An 18721-nucleotide genomic window follows, 5' to 3' on the forward strand; every position below is an offset into this window, starting at 1 on the left:
GGCTAGAAGCCTGAAATCAAAGTGTCAGCAGAATTTTGCTCTCTCTTTAAGACTTTGGAAAGAATGATTTCTTGCTGGCATCTGGCTTCTAATGGTGGCTGGCAGGTCTTGGAATTCCTTGGTTAAATCACTCTGATCTCTCTGCCATCACATGGTGTTCTGTGGGTGTGTCTCTTCGTCTATTCTCCTCTTATAAGGACACAAGTCATAAAGAATTAAGGGCCCACCCTACTCCAATATGACCTCATCTTTACTTAACTCGTTACATCTGCAAAAACCCTGTTTCCAAATAAGTTCAAATTCTGAGGTTCTGGGAAGGATGGGAATTTTAATTGACACTATTCAACCCATTATAGGGAAAATTCCACTTTTTTTTGTTTCTAATTTTCTAATCTTTCTGGTTTCTAATTTACTTCCGTCGTGGTCAGATTACTTACTTTTTAAGTGAGACTTGTTTTGTGGAGCATATTATGCTATCTTGGCAAATGTCTACATCCATTGGAAAATAATGTATATTCTACTGTTTCTGTATGGAGTTTCTAATGACTATCATTTCAGTCAAGTTGGTTGATAGTTTTATTCAAAGCCTCTGTATACTTACTAATTTTCTATTTTTTCTATTTTAGAAAAATCTAAAAATAAAGTCATCAACCTGTCTATTTCTTCTTCTAGTCCTATCAATTTTCCTTCAAATATATTTAGGTTCTGCTATTAAGTTCATAAACATTTAAAATTGTTACATCTTCTAGATGAGATAACTTTTTGTTGTTATAAAATGACCTGCCTTGTACCTGGTAATATTTTCTGCATTTAAATCTGCTTTATTCAAAACTAATTCCAGATTTTTTGGGATCAGTGTTAGCTTATGTAGTATTTCTTTCATTTACTTTTAAATTCTTTCTGTCATTATATCAAAAGTGTGTCTTTTGAAGATGACATTAACATGTAACATGAGGTTTGATATAGGTGGGTTTAAATCTAAACGAATTGTTATATTTTCTGTTTGTCTATACCATGTTCAATTTTCCATTTTCTTCCTTCTTTTGTATTGTATAGCTTTATAATCTATTTTTAAAAATCTATGTTGACTGTAATTATAACCCTAGGTTGTATTATTTTTGCAGTTGCTATAGTTTTATAATATATGTATATTTAAAAGATTTTTATATTCTTACTTCAAATGATATTATAACATTTCAAATATAGTGTGGGAAACTTAAAATAGTGAACATCATTTCTCCCTTTCAGAATTTGGTGCCACTGTTGCATTGCATTTTACTTCTATATATGTTATAAATCCTATACTACATGATTATATTTTTATATGCTCATTATCTTTAAAAATACATATTATAATGTAATATATAAATATGTAATATATAATTTCTCTATATAATTTACTTATAATTGACTTTCTGATGCTTTTTATTTCTTTATCCCTTTTGGTAGATTCATAATTCCACATAGTATCATTTTCCTTCTACCTGACAAATTTACTTTAACATTCCTTGTTATTCATATTTATGTGTGCTTCAGTCTTTGAGCTCTTGTATGATATAAAATGGTTATTTTACTTCTGTTTTTGAAGTATATTTTCACTTGGTGTAGAATTCTAGTATATTTTCACTGGGTATAGAATTCTTTCCTCTTAGCAATTTAAAGATATAGCTCCACTGTCTTCATGCTTACACTGTGTTTGAAAAGAAATCTGGTGTCACTCTTATTGTTACTCCTCTACATACAATTTGATTTTTCCCCCCACTGGCTGTGTTTAAGTTTTCTCTTTGTTACTGATTTCAGAAAATTGACTGTGATATGCTTTAATGTCGTTTTCTTCAGTTATATAATTTTTGGCATTGGTTGAGCTTCTTGAATTTGTGGGTTTATACTTTTGATCAAATTTGGAAAATTTTTGGCCAATATTTTCTCAACTATCTTTTTTCAGACCCTCTTCCCAGCTCATATGGAGACTCGAATTGCATGTATATTTGGCTACTTGGTGGTGTCATACAATTCACTAATGTTATATTTGTATATTTGTTTTCATTTATTACCACTCTGTGTTTAAATTTTGCTATGTTTGCAACATTTTCAATCTTTTCTTCTGCTAAGTGTAGGCCATGAATATATAGCTTCCATCAGACTTCTTTTTATCTTTATTTTTCCAACTTTTATTTCAGGTTCAAGGAATATATGTGCAGGTTAGTCATGTGGGTAAATTGCATGTTCACGGAGGTTTACTGTACAGATAATTTTGGCACCCATGTAATCAGTGTAATGTATCACTATGTAATACAGATAATTTTGGCACCCGTGTAGTCACCCAAGTAATACCATGTACGTAGCTTTCAGTCTTCATCCTCCACCTATCATCCTCCACCCAGAAGAGGCCCCAGTGTCTATTGTTCCCTTCTTTGTGTCCACGTGTGTTCAATGTTTAGCTCCCACTCATAAGTGAGAAATGTGATATTTGGTTTTCTGTTCCTGCATTACTTCACTTAGGGTAATGGCCTCTAACTCCATCCATGTTGCTGCAAAGGACATGATCTCATTCTTTTTTTAATGACTGGGTAGTATTCTATGGTGTATATGTACCACATTTTCTTTATCCAGTCTACTGTTGATGGTCTACCACCCTTTCCTCTGAGTCCCCAAGTCCATTATGTCATTTCTGTGCCTTGGCATCCTCATAGCCTAGCTCCCATGTATGAGTGAGAACATACGATGTTTGATTTTCCATTCCTGAGTTACTTCACTTAGAATAATGGTCTACAGTTCCATCCAGGTTGCTGCAAATGCCATTATTTCATTCCTTTTTATGGCTGAGTAGTGTTCCATGGTGTGTGTATGTATATACACGTACATACACATATATATAGTGTGTGGTGTTGGTGTGTATATATATATATAGTGTGTATATATATGGTGTATGTATATATGTATATATGGGGTGTGTGTGTATATATGTGTGTGTTTATATATGCATATATATGTATATATATGTATGTATATCTATTTATATATGTGTGTGTATATATATATCTCAGATTTTCTCTATCCACTCATTGATGGATGGACATTTGGGCTGGCTCCATATTTTTGCAATTGCGAATTTTGCTGCTATAAGCATGTGTATGCAGGTATCTTTTTTGTTTAACGACTCCTTTCCTCTGGGTAGATAACCAGTAGTGAGATTGCTGGATCAATGGTAAATCTACTCTTAGTTCTTTAAGGACCCTCCACACTGTTTTCCATAGTGGTTGTAATTAATTTAATTTTATTTTTTTGCCCAAAGGTAATTCCAGAACAGATTTTTAAATTTTAATTTAGTTGTATGGTTTTTCAAGATCTTCTTGGTACTTATTTCTATTTTTATTGCCCTGTTGTCTGAGAGTGAATTGGGATAATTTTAGTGTATATATTTTTTGGATTTGTTGAGAATTGGTTTATTACTGAGCATGTGGTCAACTTTAGTCTATGTGCCAAGTGCAGATGAGAAGAATGTATCTTTTGTTTTTGTTGGGTGGAGTGCTCTGTAATGTCTATGAGAGTCACTTGATCAAGTGTCAAGTTTAGGTACCAAAAATTTCTGTTAGTTTCCTGCCTTAATGGTCTGTTCAGTTAGTCAGTGGGTGTTGAAGTCTCCCACAATTATTGTGTATTTATCTAAGTTTCTTCGTAAGTCTCTAGCAACTTGTTTTATGAATCTGGCTGCTCCAGTGGGGTGCCATATATATTAGGATAGTTAAGTCTTCTTGTTGAATTGAACCCTTTATTATTATGTAATGCCTTTCTTTGTTCTTTCTGATCATTGTTGGTTTAATGTCTGTTTGGTCTGAAATAAGAATAGCAAGCCCTACTCTTTTGCATTTCTGTTTGTATGATAGATCCTTCTTCATTCTTCTACTTTGAGCCTATGTCCTTGCTTCTTGGTTCTCTAGGGTTGGCAATAAATCGTTAATAGTAAAGAGACATAGATGACTTTACTTAGCCAAAGTTTCTTGTCCCATTTTCTGCCATATCTAGTATCTAGCTGTTGGAGTTGTCTCTCTCATGGGGAATATCTAACTTTTTTTTTCTGGGAATCTCCCATTGGAGACTTTCACACTCTGCTTATACCTTATATACCTTCCCCTCATCTCCTGCCTTCTTCCATTAGTCTAGTGAATTTCTTCACATCTTCAAATAAAATCTTAGATGAGATATTTTTCAGGTATTTAAATGTCCCCTTGACCTATGGAAAGTGTGCCCCCTTACCCTAACCTTACTTTCAATGTAAGTATGCAACTTCCTGTCATTACAGCTACCTGCTGTCATCCTGTGCTTGCAGAGAATGACCTAGCCAGTTCTTACTCTTAGTAGTGTCAGTACCATCTCTCTATTAGTCCATTTTTGCATTGCTATTAAAAAATACCTCAGACTAGGTGATTTATAAAGTAAGGAAGCTTAATTGGCTCTTGGTTCTGCAGGTTGTACAGGAAACATAGTTTTTTAACATTATGAATAAAATCATTAAATAACATTGACAGTTCTAAAATAAGCATGCAGTACATATAGGTGCCCTTTACCTATAAAAGCTGGTGCATAGAAGCAAAGTAATGACTTTTTAATGCCAATATTACTGTATTACTGAGAATTTGGAAGGGGAAGAATATAAAAATTAGCATTATTATAGTAATACTCTATTCTAAATATCTAAGCAAATCAGAGTATTATATTTTTATTTATATGCAAGAAAAAACTTGAGAAATATATGCTAAATGACTATATTACAGAATACAGCAACTCAAAAATCAATGACTTATGATGGCCAGACCCTTGCAATTTGAGTCATATAATTGCTTACGAGTGAAGATAACATCAGATATGCTACTGCTTATCAATATAACTGTAAAGGAAATGGTGATTCAAAATGAAATTGACAGTAGTAAGATGTAAAATACAAACTGTCATTAAAACAATCAAGAAAAATTTAATTTTAATGAATTTCAGCCTTTTTATTCATTTCCAATTTAATTATTTTGAGTAATACTAATACTTATTAGAACTTTAAGGATATCATAATGCAGTATCTCTTATGTCCACAAGTGTTTAAATCAATTTGTAAATGAATATAACTAATAAACCATTATTTGTACAAATTTGTAAAAAGTACCTTATGTATACAAAAGAAAGGTTCTGATTGAATTAGAATCAACCTCAATACAGATTGTTGATTTTTATACAGTGTACAATTCAATTCAAATTTACTACACACACACACACACACACACACACACTCAACTTTAGTTATATCCAAAATGTGTGAAAGTATAATCTATGGCTGCTTTTTTACTGCAATGAAAGAATTGAGTGCTTCTACTTGTGCTGGTATGGGGTTACAGGCATGAGCCACCGTGCCTGGCCTCATTTCCCCTTTTATATGAGCCCAACTTTGAGTGTATAAAAGAGTCTCTTATAGAGGGGTAAGTTCCATCGTCTAACATTCTGTGTCCCCCCACCTTTTTTTTAAATCTAGTTTTATTTAGTAGGCCAGGAAACTATTATTTCCTCTAGGGTGAGAAAACTGTTATGACTGATAACTATGGCTGTTGTAAACTGATGGGCGACCTTCAATATCCATTTCCCCCTTCCTTTATTATGAAATTTTTAAAATTTTAATTGGGAAACTTGCCACTATAAAAAAATGCCAATTTTTTAGCCTCCTTCAAAGATAGATATGGCCATGTTACCAAGTTATGACCAAAGATACATACGTGTATGTGATATTAACAACTTACAGGTTGTGCCATTAAATGGAATGGCTTGCCCTTAATTTAAGTATAATTTTTAGAAAGATAAAATATTATGGCACTGAAGCAAATAGAAAAAGAGTATGTGTCAAAGATGTTATTTAACGTAATAATTAATGAGGGAACAAGCAAGATGTTATGACAGGTTAAAAGACCATCTGAAAATCAAGAATATTATAGGCAATTTAACAAAAAAAAATGTCAAAATAAGATGATTGAGTTACATATAAAACAGGATAGTGGCTAACAGGGTCATAACATTAACAAATTAGCAAGCAACTTCACTAAGACTGAGACAGTTAATTAATAACAGTGAGGTTAACTAAGTACATTCTCCAGTGCTTGTGTGGACTTTGCTTCCCTAAGACATTGAGAAGATTTACCATCCATTTTTTTTCTTTGTTCCTAAGGTTTAGGTAATTTTTCTGTCACATTCCAGGTTTTTTTTTTTCATGGAATATTAATTATTGCCAGGAGCTGAAGTAAACCTCCTAATTCTAAAGATATGTCTTATAAATGAAAGGGAAACATGTTTAGGAGGGTCATGGGTACCTAAGAGCAACAAAGACATGGACTTTTCTTGAGAAGACTCTGGATCTTATGTAGATAGGGCAGCTTTCTTGATAAAATGTTCTGGGTTCTCCATAGCTAAGTCTTTATCCTAACTAACATAATTTTCTACCAAAAGTTGGTCACTAAAATAAAAACTATTTTTTTTAACAGTTGACTGGAATGCACTGAGGAAGCATATATTGTGTACTAGGAAACTTGCAAATCCTGCTAATCCATAGCCAGGTATAACTGCTGCTTGCAATATATCGGAATCCAGGCCACAAGTTGACTGAATTTACAAGTGCTTTCAGAATTAATGTTGGTTTGTGTCAGTTTCTTCTCTCACCAAAGACCTATAGGTGGGAGAAGAAATCAAGCCGTACTTGCATATGTTGAAAGCAGAGAAGGAAGGGAGTACAGCTTTGCTAAGGGAGACTCTTGATGCCTGTAGCCTGCCCTCTAGATTGAGGGATAAAACTACAATTGGAAGCCTGTCAGGTCAAAACAATGAGTGATTCTGTACCTTCAAATTAAACCAGTGACATCAGGAAGCTCTGAAAGAGTGAAGACTGATTATGTCCAAGCCTCTGTACTTGACTAGACCACAACCTCAGATTATTATGTGAGAATGGCATACATTTTTGCCTTGTTTATACCGCTGTGTTTTGGGGTATCTTTTTAAAAGATAATCCTAAACCTGGTTAAATAATACAAGCATTGTTTTAAATACAGTGTGCATTTCTCTGGTACTTCAGGTTCTTAGCTTTTTATATTCAAAAGTTTGGACTCCCCAAAATCAAAAACTTTGATGCCCTAGAGAAAAAAGATCCTTTAGTTCTGCTGTCTTTCTCAGGCAAGGAATGCTGTTGATTCTTTGAAGAAAGGGCAAAGAGTGTTAGGAAACTGTGTTCATATGTGCATGTCTGCATCAAGAAATAGCCCCAGATAATATTCTGCCATAGAAAAAAGTCTTTTCATCTTGTTTACTTCAATCCTGAGAGAAATGTACATTATTGTTTCATCTCTCTCCCTCAAGATTGCTATATCACAAATGGAATATTACTTTTAACTGCTTTATTTGCTTTCAAGATATCCCAAGCATACACCTCGTTGGCTCAGTTACTCTCAAATTTTATTACATTGCTATGTAATTTCAAATTCTCATTCTTTGCAAACAATTTCAAATCTTTTTCAATATCTTAAAAAATCCCAAACACTCCCTCTGTTTTCATGTGTACCTCATGGAGAACATTTAAGGATATTAGCTACAACACTATTAAATCCTCAATATCACATTTATAATCCAACTATCTTTGACACATCTTTAACATCAGCCATTCTTTTTAGATTGGTTTCATTAGTGACGGTATGGCTCCCCTTAGCTAAAGCAAAATAATCTCCCGTGCTTTAAATATTTTTTACAGTGGGAGTTTCCTCACACTTTTTTTCTGAGCATTATCAATTATTCCTTCTTTCTTCTCTATATTCACTAGTTGTTTTTAACTGGATTAATTCTATGACTATAATAAACATGACTGAAAAAGAAATTCCTCCCTTAACACCATGTATTCCTCCACTACTTGACTTACCTCTTGTCTTCCATCTGCAGCCCAACTTCTCAAAACATATTTTTTTATAACCACAGGATTAATTTGTTCACTTGGCACACACTTGTCATCCCTATATGTCTCAAAACAGGGGTTCCATGTTGTTAAAGCTCATGTGTATTTTCAGTCCTCACCTTCCTTCTTTATTCCTAAAACACTCTCATTGGCTTGTGTGATTGTGCTTTCTCTTGTTATTTTCCCCTGGGCATTGCTCCTTCTCCTTTCCTGGTTTCTCTTTCCTGGTTTCTCTTCATTTCCATGGACATGGAATAGGGAGTTTCCTTAAAGTGCTGATACCCTCTCTCTACTGACTCTTTATATGGCATTATATATCACCATAGTCTAAATTCTGCTATTGAGTATTAATTGATTGCCGAGACCTTTCCTAAGATAAAAACTAGGAGGCCTTATGGACAACTGAAATTTGACATGTTTAAGATTAAACATATGATGCTTCCCAATAATACGTCTTGCCATATCCTATCAACTTTAACTTAAATATCTTTCAAATATTTCAGCTTCTCTCCATCTGCACTGCCACCACCTTAATCTAAGCTACAGTCATATTCCACCTAATCTAGAGCAGTAGACCCTCGGTAACTTTTCCCTCAGACATGTTGGAGACCCCTGGAATTTGCATTCTGCAGTAAAGGCATATTTTAAAAAACAGACATCTACTTATGTTTCCTGGCATAAACATTTAGATGACTTACCTTTACACGTGGGATACAGACTTAACTATAAGCATGTCCTATAGTCTGGCATGGAGGGGTCCCTGGGCGTATGCTACCCTTTGATGTCTGTTCTGTTATCCTCAACTTCTTTTAGTTCTTCAACTGTGCCATGCTTTTTTTCTACCACATAGTCTTTGCATATGTTCCCTTTCTCTAGGTTTTTCTCCAACTCTTGGCACAGGAACCCCCTACACATTTTTCCATGATACTTCCCAGGCTTTTTGTATTTCTATGACCAATATTTACTCATTCAAGTCTAGTTTAGGTATTGTAGTGTAGATAAACTTGCATATGAAGTGGTTCCTTCTCACTAGAGTTTACATTCTGCTTTAGACAGATGAAGTAAAATACCAATACAAAAAATTACAACATAGTACCCATATTTCAATGCAATTATATTTAAAAAGAACGCATGCATTTAACATCTTCTGTGTATGAAGGATTGTAAGAGGTCTCGTCATGTGTTTTGTACTACAGAAGCTCTCAGTTTATCATAGTTAACAGGCCAGGTGTCGGGGCTCACACCTCTAATCCTCATACCTATAATACCAGCCCTTTAGGCAGCCAAGGTGGGAGGCTCACTTGAGCTCAGGGGTTTGAGACCAGCTGGAGCAGTATAATGAGACCCCATCTCTACAAACAATAAAAAATTAGTCTGGTGTGGTGATGCAGGCCTGTAGTCCCAGCTACTTGAAAGGCTAAGGTGAGAGAATTACTTGAGCCCGGGAGGTTGAGGTTGCAGTGAGCTGTTATCATGATACTGTACTCCAGCCTTGGTAACAGAGCAAGCCACTGTCTCAAACAAACAAATTATTATAGTTAACAGCTTATTATAGAAACTGTATAAAAAGAAGCTTATTTTGATAGAAAAAAGATGCAAAAGACTATAATAGTTTATATATTATAATGAGGGATATAGCAGGGTTACACAAGAGAAATAAAAGATAATACATATTATGAATTTAGTTGTGGGCAAAAATAATATAAAGAACTTTAATGGAAAATGACTTTAACTGGGGCTTTACCATTTAAGAATGGTGGGTAGAATTTGAATATAAAGATGTTTCTACCATGAACAAATAATATTTATAAAGAGACAAAGATAAAAAAGGTCCAGTCTTTTTTAGGATGCAAAAGGTGATCATTTTGATTATTACAAAGGAATCATGTAAATAAGATAGACAGTAAGAATAAACAGTTAAATTTGGGTCATATTTTTGAATTTCCTAGTAAAATATTAAAGAGATGGTAGTTCTAGCTTCTCTCACAAATATAAAATATATGTCTGTAAAAAAGATTTCTATTTTAATGACCTTTTTAGGTTAAAATCTCATGTTGTGGGAGATGGAGCAGATTTACCTAAATAAATTATGTTATTATGACATTCTGTATCCTTATCATGCTATGTGTATTACATTAAACTACCTATTTTAATGGCTTAAGTCATGGTTTGTTCTCCCAAACTGTCATATATCAAACACTTAGAAAATGTTTAATTAACAAATAAATATTTCTGGCTTTGGAATATAAAGTTGATTACAATATGGGTTTTGAATCTTATAAGTAAGCTTAAATTAAAACAAATTATCAGTGTTAACTGGAACTTTGTTTTGGGAGTATCAAATAAGTTTTTTAAATCATTTATCTGGGATGATAATACGGTTTAGCTGTGTCCCCACCCAAATCTCATCTTGAATTGTAACTCCCATGTGTTGTGGAAGGGACCTAGTGGGAGGTGATTGAACTATGGGGACAGGCCTTTCTTGAGCTGTTCTTGTGATAGTGAATGAGTCTCACAAGATCTGATGGTTTTAAAAATGGGAGTTTCCCTGCACAAGCTCTCTCTTTGCCTGCTGCCATCCATGTAAGAGATGACTTGCTCCTCCTTGCCTTCCACTATGATTGTGAGGCCTCCCCAACCATGTGGAACTGTAAGTCGATTAAACCTCTTTGTTTTGTAAATTGCCCAGTCTTGGGTATGTCTTTATCAGCAGCATGAAAACAGACTAGCACAGATGAATAGCATTATCTTGAAGAAAAATGTTTAAAAAATAATAAAACCCACCCCATAAATCTATTAAATTCTAGGAATTTCTGAAGGTAGCTTGGCAAAGCCTCTGAGACAATATCTATGTTCATATCTGTCTTCATCATCAAGTGTCCAGCTAACTTACTTTTTAATTTAAGTGTTTTTTTTTTTCATGGAAATGTAAAACAATATGTACTTCTTTCACAACTGGGGTTTGGAAACAGCCAAATGATCCAGACTGAAGGTCAGGCCTGGTTATCTATGCAGGTATTCAGGGTTAAATGCAGGTGTGCCTGTGGAAGGAGTAAAAGCAGTGAAAGATAGCCTGGATGTCAGTGATCTAGAAGAACAATATAATTCCAGAAAAGAATGAACCTAACAGAAAAGCAACTAAACAAGGATGGAATAATAATTAAAATGCAGTTATCATAAACCAACGTATCAGTGTAGACAGGAGAAAGGCAGGTAAGCCTTTAGAAGTTAATGCACCAGAAAATGTCAGATTAGTGGCATCTGGAGTTTTGCCAACAGGTTTGAGAAAACCCTTGAGGTGTGACCATAGTCCAAATACTGGGTTAGAGAATTACTCAGGTTGAGTATCTTTCATTAACCTTAACTGTGGTGAGCATTGGTCCCATAACATGGGTTGAGTGAGCTTCCAGGATGGCCTAACATTGATTGATCTAAGGAAACAGTCAAAGAGGGATAATAATATAATGAATCTACCTTGACGTGCCTTCTTAAAGTCACCATTGTAAACATCAGTTATTCTGCTTTGCTGTATGTGATGTTCAGTGATTACTTTGTGACATGTTAGTGTCCCATGCCCTTCAGTCTGGAGAACAGAGCCCATACCATGTAGTAAAATGGAGAGCATGTAAATCTCAGAACTAGTTAGCCTGTCAGAAGAACTAAAAAGCCACACAGGGGCCATGAAGCAATCCAAAGAATAGCAACAGGAAGATTTTACTATCTTCCCTTGGGCTATAAGGATCAAACAAAGATACTTTCACCAGGGCTCACAGCCATGAAGGCATATGCTGTCCAGGGAGATGTAGAGACATGGAAAAGACATAGCTAAGAACACAAATGGTATTCCACACCAGTAGTACTCAATGAGCTATAAGGGACGTCCCTGCTCTGAGCTTGATCTCTTATTAAAATAAATTTATTAAAGTATGAAATTTAAACTATGTGTTTTTTAGTTTCTTTGAGGTACTATGCTTATACTTTCTAAAATATAATGGCTATGAAGTGCAAAATCGTAATTATTTTTTGTTGTGAAAACAAGACTCCAAGTATATAATGGATAAATTACTCCATTTAAATTTAACATTGACTAAACATGTTAGTCAGTTATATCTATCTGTGTCAGAATAAAAAATCAGTCAGTTTGTCATTATGTTTATCAAAACCAATAATTTATTAAAAATATGAATTTGTGGAAGGTCATCAAGACAAGGTAAATTAAATAGAAAAACATAATATCTTTTTCTCTTTAGCCTTTGAAACTTCTTGCCCAATACGTTTTAAGCAATTTACCATTTGACAGATTTCAGGTTTGATGGATTTTGTTTATAATTTTACTGGACAGGGTGAGAAAAGAAACTGCTTTAAAAAAAAGGCCAGAATATGGAGAAATTTATTTGTCCCACTGTTAAAGAGCTTTACAAGGGAAATTTTTCATTTCAGTGTTTGAAAATCTTATTGGGTTTCTTACTTTAGATAATTACTTCTTCAAATAAATTTTGCCCACTAATTTCCTCTGGGACTTCACTTGCCCACTTGTCATTCAGTGTATTCCTAGAGAGTAACTTGTTTTGTGTTTTCTGAAATCGATTCCAATTGTTAATTCTGATGTGAAATCAAGATAGCTCTCCTTTGAGATTTCAATTTATTTAAATTTCTTTTACTAAAATTTTCACTCATTATATAGGCTGGCCACATTTTTCAAATATTTGTCTTCTAAATTACTGTATTAACGTTCTACCTTTTAAAATCTATTATAAAAACAGTATCTTTTGTATTTTTCCAGAAAGAAATTATTATTTTTTAATACATTTTACTTCATTCTAAATAGCTTTTTTTCTCCGGCATGTCTTAGAGAGTTTTAGGCTATTTCTCCATGTGTAGCTGAAGAATGCTTACCTTATTTTAAAGATTCAGAAACAACACTAGACTCTATAATTAAAGAAATGATTTATTACTTCCTGTCCAGAAAACATCATTATTTTATTTTTCTGGCTTTTGTATCTTGTGAAAAGATAACAACTTTAACTTGGTTTGGTAACGATGCATGTATCGTATTTTTTTCTCCCTATGACACATTAAACTGCAGATGATATGACTTTGAAACTCATTCAGCTGAATTTCATCTGAAATGCTTTCCACAACTGAACAATATCAAGCATTTGGCTCATTTCCAGATATCATTAAACAGCAAACTCATTGCCGACTACATTTAACTCATTTTGTTGATTTTCTTTTGTAAAGACATGTAGATTCAGTTTATTTTAAGCTAGATTTCCTTTCTTGTGTATTTTTCTTTCCAGAAGTACTGAATTTTGCTCACTTGAGAAACACATGCATCTGTGTGTTCATGTGCATGCACATAAACACAGACACACACAAACGAGTAAGCCCTGATATCTCATACAATTTTGAGACATAGAATTCTTTTCAACTGAATTCCATTTTAGTGGCCAGCTAATTAAATGCTACTATCTGCTATTTCAGGTTTAAGAGCTTTTTAAAAAAATCAGAAGGATCATATTTTTCAAATGATATCTGATACAGAAGTTTGATGTAAGGAATGAGAATATTTTGATTTAAAAGTGAGTGTAGGGCCAAAACTCCACATTGCTGTACTTTCCATTCTATGCAGAAGCCTCTGAAGAGTGTGTAATACAAGGAAGTATTTTTCCTGGCAGTCCTTGCTAAGTGAAACAATTCTGAGTGTGATTGGTGGGAATACATTCTACATGTTTAGAATTCACCTATAATAGGAAATGAGGAACTTCTCATGGGTCATCAGTGTTCCATTAGCTTTTTATTTTGACATTTTTCATATATCAGCTCTGTCAGGAATGTTTTCTACCTATTTCTCTGTTGTTAATTTTCCCTTAGACCTTACCCACTAGAGTGGAATGCTCAGGCTCAACCAGAAAACTGATCCACAGGGCTAGAAGCCCCATGAGTGGAGTCAGTGCTTCCCCTTTTCCATTCTCTGTCATATGAAGTAGGCTTCATACAGACAAACATACAGGGTTGTTTTATCCACTAGGTAGAAAAGAGTCAGGGATCAATAATCACAGATCAGAAAGGTGAGGAGAGGAATGACCCAGCCTATCCTTATTTTAGGGATTCAGACAGAGATATCCAGATGTATTGTCATGGTGTCATATTTATGAATGGATTCTTCTTCTAGAAAACATAATGCAGGCTTGCTCTCAGCACTATAATATTTGACAGAGGAAAAGAAAAATTGGAGGAAGTAGGCATGATATTTATGTAAACTATATAAATTCTTGTGTTACCTCCTATCCTTATTTCCTGCCTTCCCACAGCCCATAATATTTCAGCAAGATGTCTAATGGTGACTGACATTTATTTCCATACATATTAAATTTTAATACAAGTTCACTTAATCATGCAGACTATGTCTTCAGTCTCTTATTATCCCTCTTGTTTTACTGAATTGCCAGTAAAACGGATTCCTTGATCAGCTGAAAAGCAGGGGATACAAAATAAAATAACATTTTATTTTATAGACCTCTAACAGAGTTTGAGGCATTTGTCTCACTTGCCAGCTATGCAAATCCATGTTGAGAATAAGCATTCATTCTGGTCAAGATCCACCAGTATCTACTTGAAGCTATGGTTAATGGGCCTAAAATATATATTTAATAGCTGTGTGCTGGCCTTAATTCTCTTGGTTCACAGCCCATAGTTACCTTTAATCTCTGATGCTCTGTTACAAAATCAAAACATTTGATAGTCACATTTCAAGCTTCTAAATGGAATAATAAGATAAGGCTCATATCACTATTCCTGCAAAACCATGTAACTGCATAAAAATAAGAAAAAATTTGACAAATTCAAATTGAGGACGTTTTACAGAATAGCTGGCCAGTGACCTTCAAACGTGTCAAGGTCCTTGTAATGGACTGAAAATTTGTGTCCTTCCCCTCCAAATTTATATATCGAAGAACTCCCCACCAGTGTAAGGTATTGGGAGATGGGGCCTTTGTGAGGAAATTAGGTTTAGATGAGGTCATGAGGGCATGATCCCCTAATGGAGTTAGTGTCCTTCATTTTTTTTTTTTTTTTTGAGATGGAGTCTCACTCTGTCGCCTCGGCTGGTGTGCAGTGGAGCAGTTTCAGTTCACTGCAATCTCCACCTCTTGAGTTCAAGCGATTCTCCTGCCTCATCCTCCTGAGTAGTTGGGACTACAGGTGCGTGCCACCATGCCCAGCTAGTTTTTGTATTTTTAGTAGAGACGGGGTTTCACCATGTTGGCCAGGATAGTCTCGATCTCTTGACTTCGTGATCTGCCCTCCTTGGCCTCCAAAGTGCTGACATTACAGGTGTGAGCCACTATGCCTGTCCTAGTGTCCTTCTAAGACGAGGAAAGAGATCACAGCTCTCCCTCTTCACCATGTAAGGACACAGTGAGGAGACAGGCATTGGTAAGCCAGAAGGAGAGCTCTTACTAGGAACCAAATTGCCTGGCACCTTCATCTTGGACTTCCTGGCCTCCAGAACTGTGAGAGGTAAGTGTCAATTGGTTAAGCTATCCAGTCTATGGTATTTTGTTTTATCAGCCTGAGCAGACTTAACACAGCCCTGAAAGCAAAAGAAGACTGAAGAACTGTCAAATATTAGAAAAGACAAAGGAGACAGGACAACTAAATTCAACAGGGGTTTGGAGAGTCAATCCTGTCTGAGGAGGAACAGTCATATGCAGGCCAAGTGCACGATGTTGAATAATGTCATCAATGAGTTAATATTACTGTATTGATGCTATTTTCCTTGTTTACAAAAATTGTTTTATGTTTGCCTAAAACAGGAAACAACTAAAAAGGAGAGGAGAATATACTGGAATATACTGTGGAAACTCACAGAACTAAAAGTATTAGGGAAGTTGAGGGTGGGTTATGAAAACTCTCTTTAATGTATCTGTAACTTTTCTGTAAAAAATTATCTCAAAACAAGAGGCTGAAACAAAGAATGAATGGGTAAGACTTCCACATTTAAATAGGAAAAAAATTAATTTTAAATGAAAAAAAGCTTCCACTGGCATCATTATCACTTAACATTATTTCAAAAGCTGTAAATAATGCAATTTAGACAGAAAAACGAAGAAGCCTATTAGCACAAAAAAAAACTTATAATTTTTTTTCTTTTTATTATTGTTATTATTATACTTTAAGTTTTAGGATACATGTGCACAATGTGCAGGTTTGTTACATATGTATCCATGTGCCATGTTGGTGTGCTGCACCCATTAACTCGTCATCATTTAGCATTAGGTATATCTCTTTTTTTTCTTTCTTTTTTTTTTTTATAATACTTTAGGGTTTTAGGGTACATGTGCACAATGTGCAGGTTTGTTACATATGTATCCATGTGCCATGTTGATTTCCTGCACCCATTAACTCGTCATTTAGCATTAGGTGTATCTCCTAATGCTGTCCCTCCCCCCTCGCCCCACCCCACAACAGTCCCCGGAGTGTGATGTTCCCCTTCCTGTGTCCATGAGTTCTCATTGTTCAATTCCCACCTATGAGTGAGAACATGCGGTGTTTGGTTTTTTGTCCTTGTGATAGTTTACTGAGAATGATGGTTTCCAGTTTCATCCATGTCCCTACAAAGGACATGAACTCATTTTTTATGGCTGCATAGTATTCCATGGTGTATATGTGCCACATTTTCTTAATCCAGTATATCATTGTTGGACATTTGGGTTGGTTCCAAGTCTTTGCTATTGTGAATAGTGCCGCAATAAACATATGAGTGCATGTGTCTTTATAGCAGCATGATTTATAGTCCTTTGGGTATATACCCAGGAATGGGATGGCTGGGTCAAATGGTATTTCTAGTTCTAGATCCCTGAGGAATCACCACACTGACTTCCACAATGGTTGAACTAGTTTACAGTCCCACCAACAGTGTGAAAGTATTCCTATTTCTCCACATCCTCTCCAGCACCTGTTGTTTCCTGACTTTTTAATGATGGCCATTCTAACTGGTGTGAGATGGTATCTCATTGTGGTTTTGATTTGCATTTCTCTGATGGCCAATGATGATGAGCATTTTTTCATGTGTTTTTTGGCTGCATAAATGTCTTCTTTTGAGAAGTGTCTGTTCATGTCCTTCGCCAACTTGTTGATGGGTTTTTTTTTTTTTCTTGTAAATTTGTTTGAGTTCATTGTAGATTCTGGATATTAGCGCTTTGTCAGATGAGTAGGATGTGAAAATTTTCTCCCATTTTGTAGGTTGCCTGTTCACTCTGATGGTAGTTTCTTTTGCTGTGCAGAAGCTCTTTAGTTTGATTAGATCTCATTTGTCAATTTTGGCTTTTGTTGCCATTGCTTTTGGTGTTTTAGACATGAAGTCCTTGCCCATGCCTATGTCCTGAATGGTATTGCCTAGGTTTTCTTCTAGGGTTTTTATGGTTTTAGGTCTAACATGTAAGTCTTTAATCCATCTTGAGTTAATTTTTGTATAAGGTGTAAGGAAGGAATCCAGTTTCAGCTTTCTACGTATGTCTAGCCAGTTTTCCCAGCACTTTTCTCATTGCTTTTGTCAGTTTTGTCAAAGATCAGATAGTTGTAGATATGCAGCATTATTTCTGAGGGCTCTGTTCTGTTCCATTGATCTATGTCTCTGTTTTGGTACCAGTACCATGCTGTTTTGGTTACTGTAGCCTTGTGGTATAGTTTGAAGTCAGGTAGCGTGATGCGTCCAGCTTTCTTCTTTTGGCTTAGGATTGACTTGGCGATGCGGGCTCTTTTTTGGTTCCATATGAACTTTAAAGTAGTTTTTTCCAATTCTGTGAAGAAAGTCATTGGTAGGTTGATGGGGATGGCATTGAATCTATAAATTACCTTGGGCAGTATGGCCATTTTCACGATATTGATTCTTCCAACCCATGAGCATGGGATGTTCTTCCATTTGTTTGTATCCTCTTTTATTTCATTGAGCAGTGGTTTGTAGTTCTCCTTAAAGAGGTCCTTCACATCCCTTGTAAGTTGGATTCCTAGGTATTTTATTCTCTTTGAAGCAATTGTGAATGGGAGTTCACTCATGATTTGGCTTTCTTTCTGCGATTGGTATACAAGAATGCTTGTGATTTTTGTACATTGATTTTGTATCCTGAGACTTTGTTGAAGTTGCTTATCAGGTTAAGGAGATTTGGGGCTGAGACAGTGGGGTTTTCTAGATATACGATCGTGTCATCTGCAAACAGGGACAATTTGACTCCCTCTTTTCCTAATTGAATACCCTTTATTTCCTTCTCCTGCCTGATTGCCCTGGACAGAACTTCCAACAGTATGTTGAATAGGAGTGGTGAGAGAGGGCATCCCTGTCTTGTGCCAGTTTTCAAAGGGAATGCTTCCAGTTTTTGCCCATTCAGTATGATATTGGCTGTGGGTTTGTCATAGATAGCTATTACTATTTTGAGATACGTCCCATCAATACCTAATTTATTGAGAGTTTTTAGCATGAAGGGTTGTTGAATTTTGTCAAAGGCCTTTTCTGCATCTATTGAGATAATCATGTGGTTTTTGTCTTTGGTTCTGTTTATATGCTGGATTACATTTATTGATTTGTGTATGTTGAACCAGCCTTGCATCCCAGGGATGAAGCCCACTTGATCATGGTGGGTAAGCTTTTTAATGTGCTGCTGGATTCGGTTTGCCAGTATTTTATTGAGGATTTTTGCATCAATGTTCATCAGGGATATTGGTCTGAAATTCTCCTTTTTCGTTGTGTGCCTGCCA

This window comes from Nomascus leucogenys, chromosome 13, assembly GCF_006542625.1.
Source record: "Nomascus leucogenys isolate Asia chromosome 13, Asia_NLE_v1, whole genome shotgun sequence".
NCBI lineage: Eukaryota > Metazoa > Chordata > Mammalia > Primates > Hylobatidae > Nomascus > Nomascus leucogenys.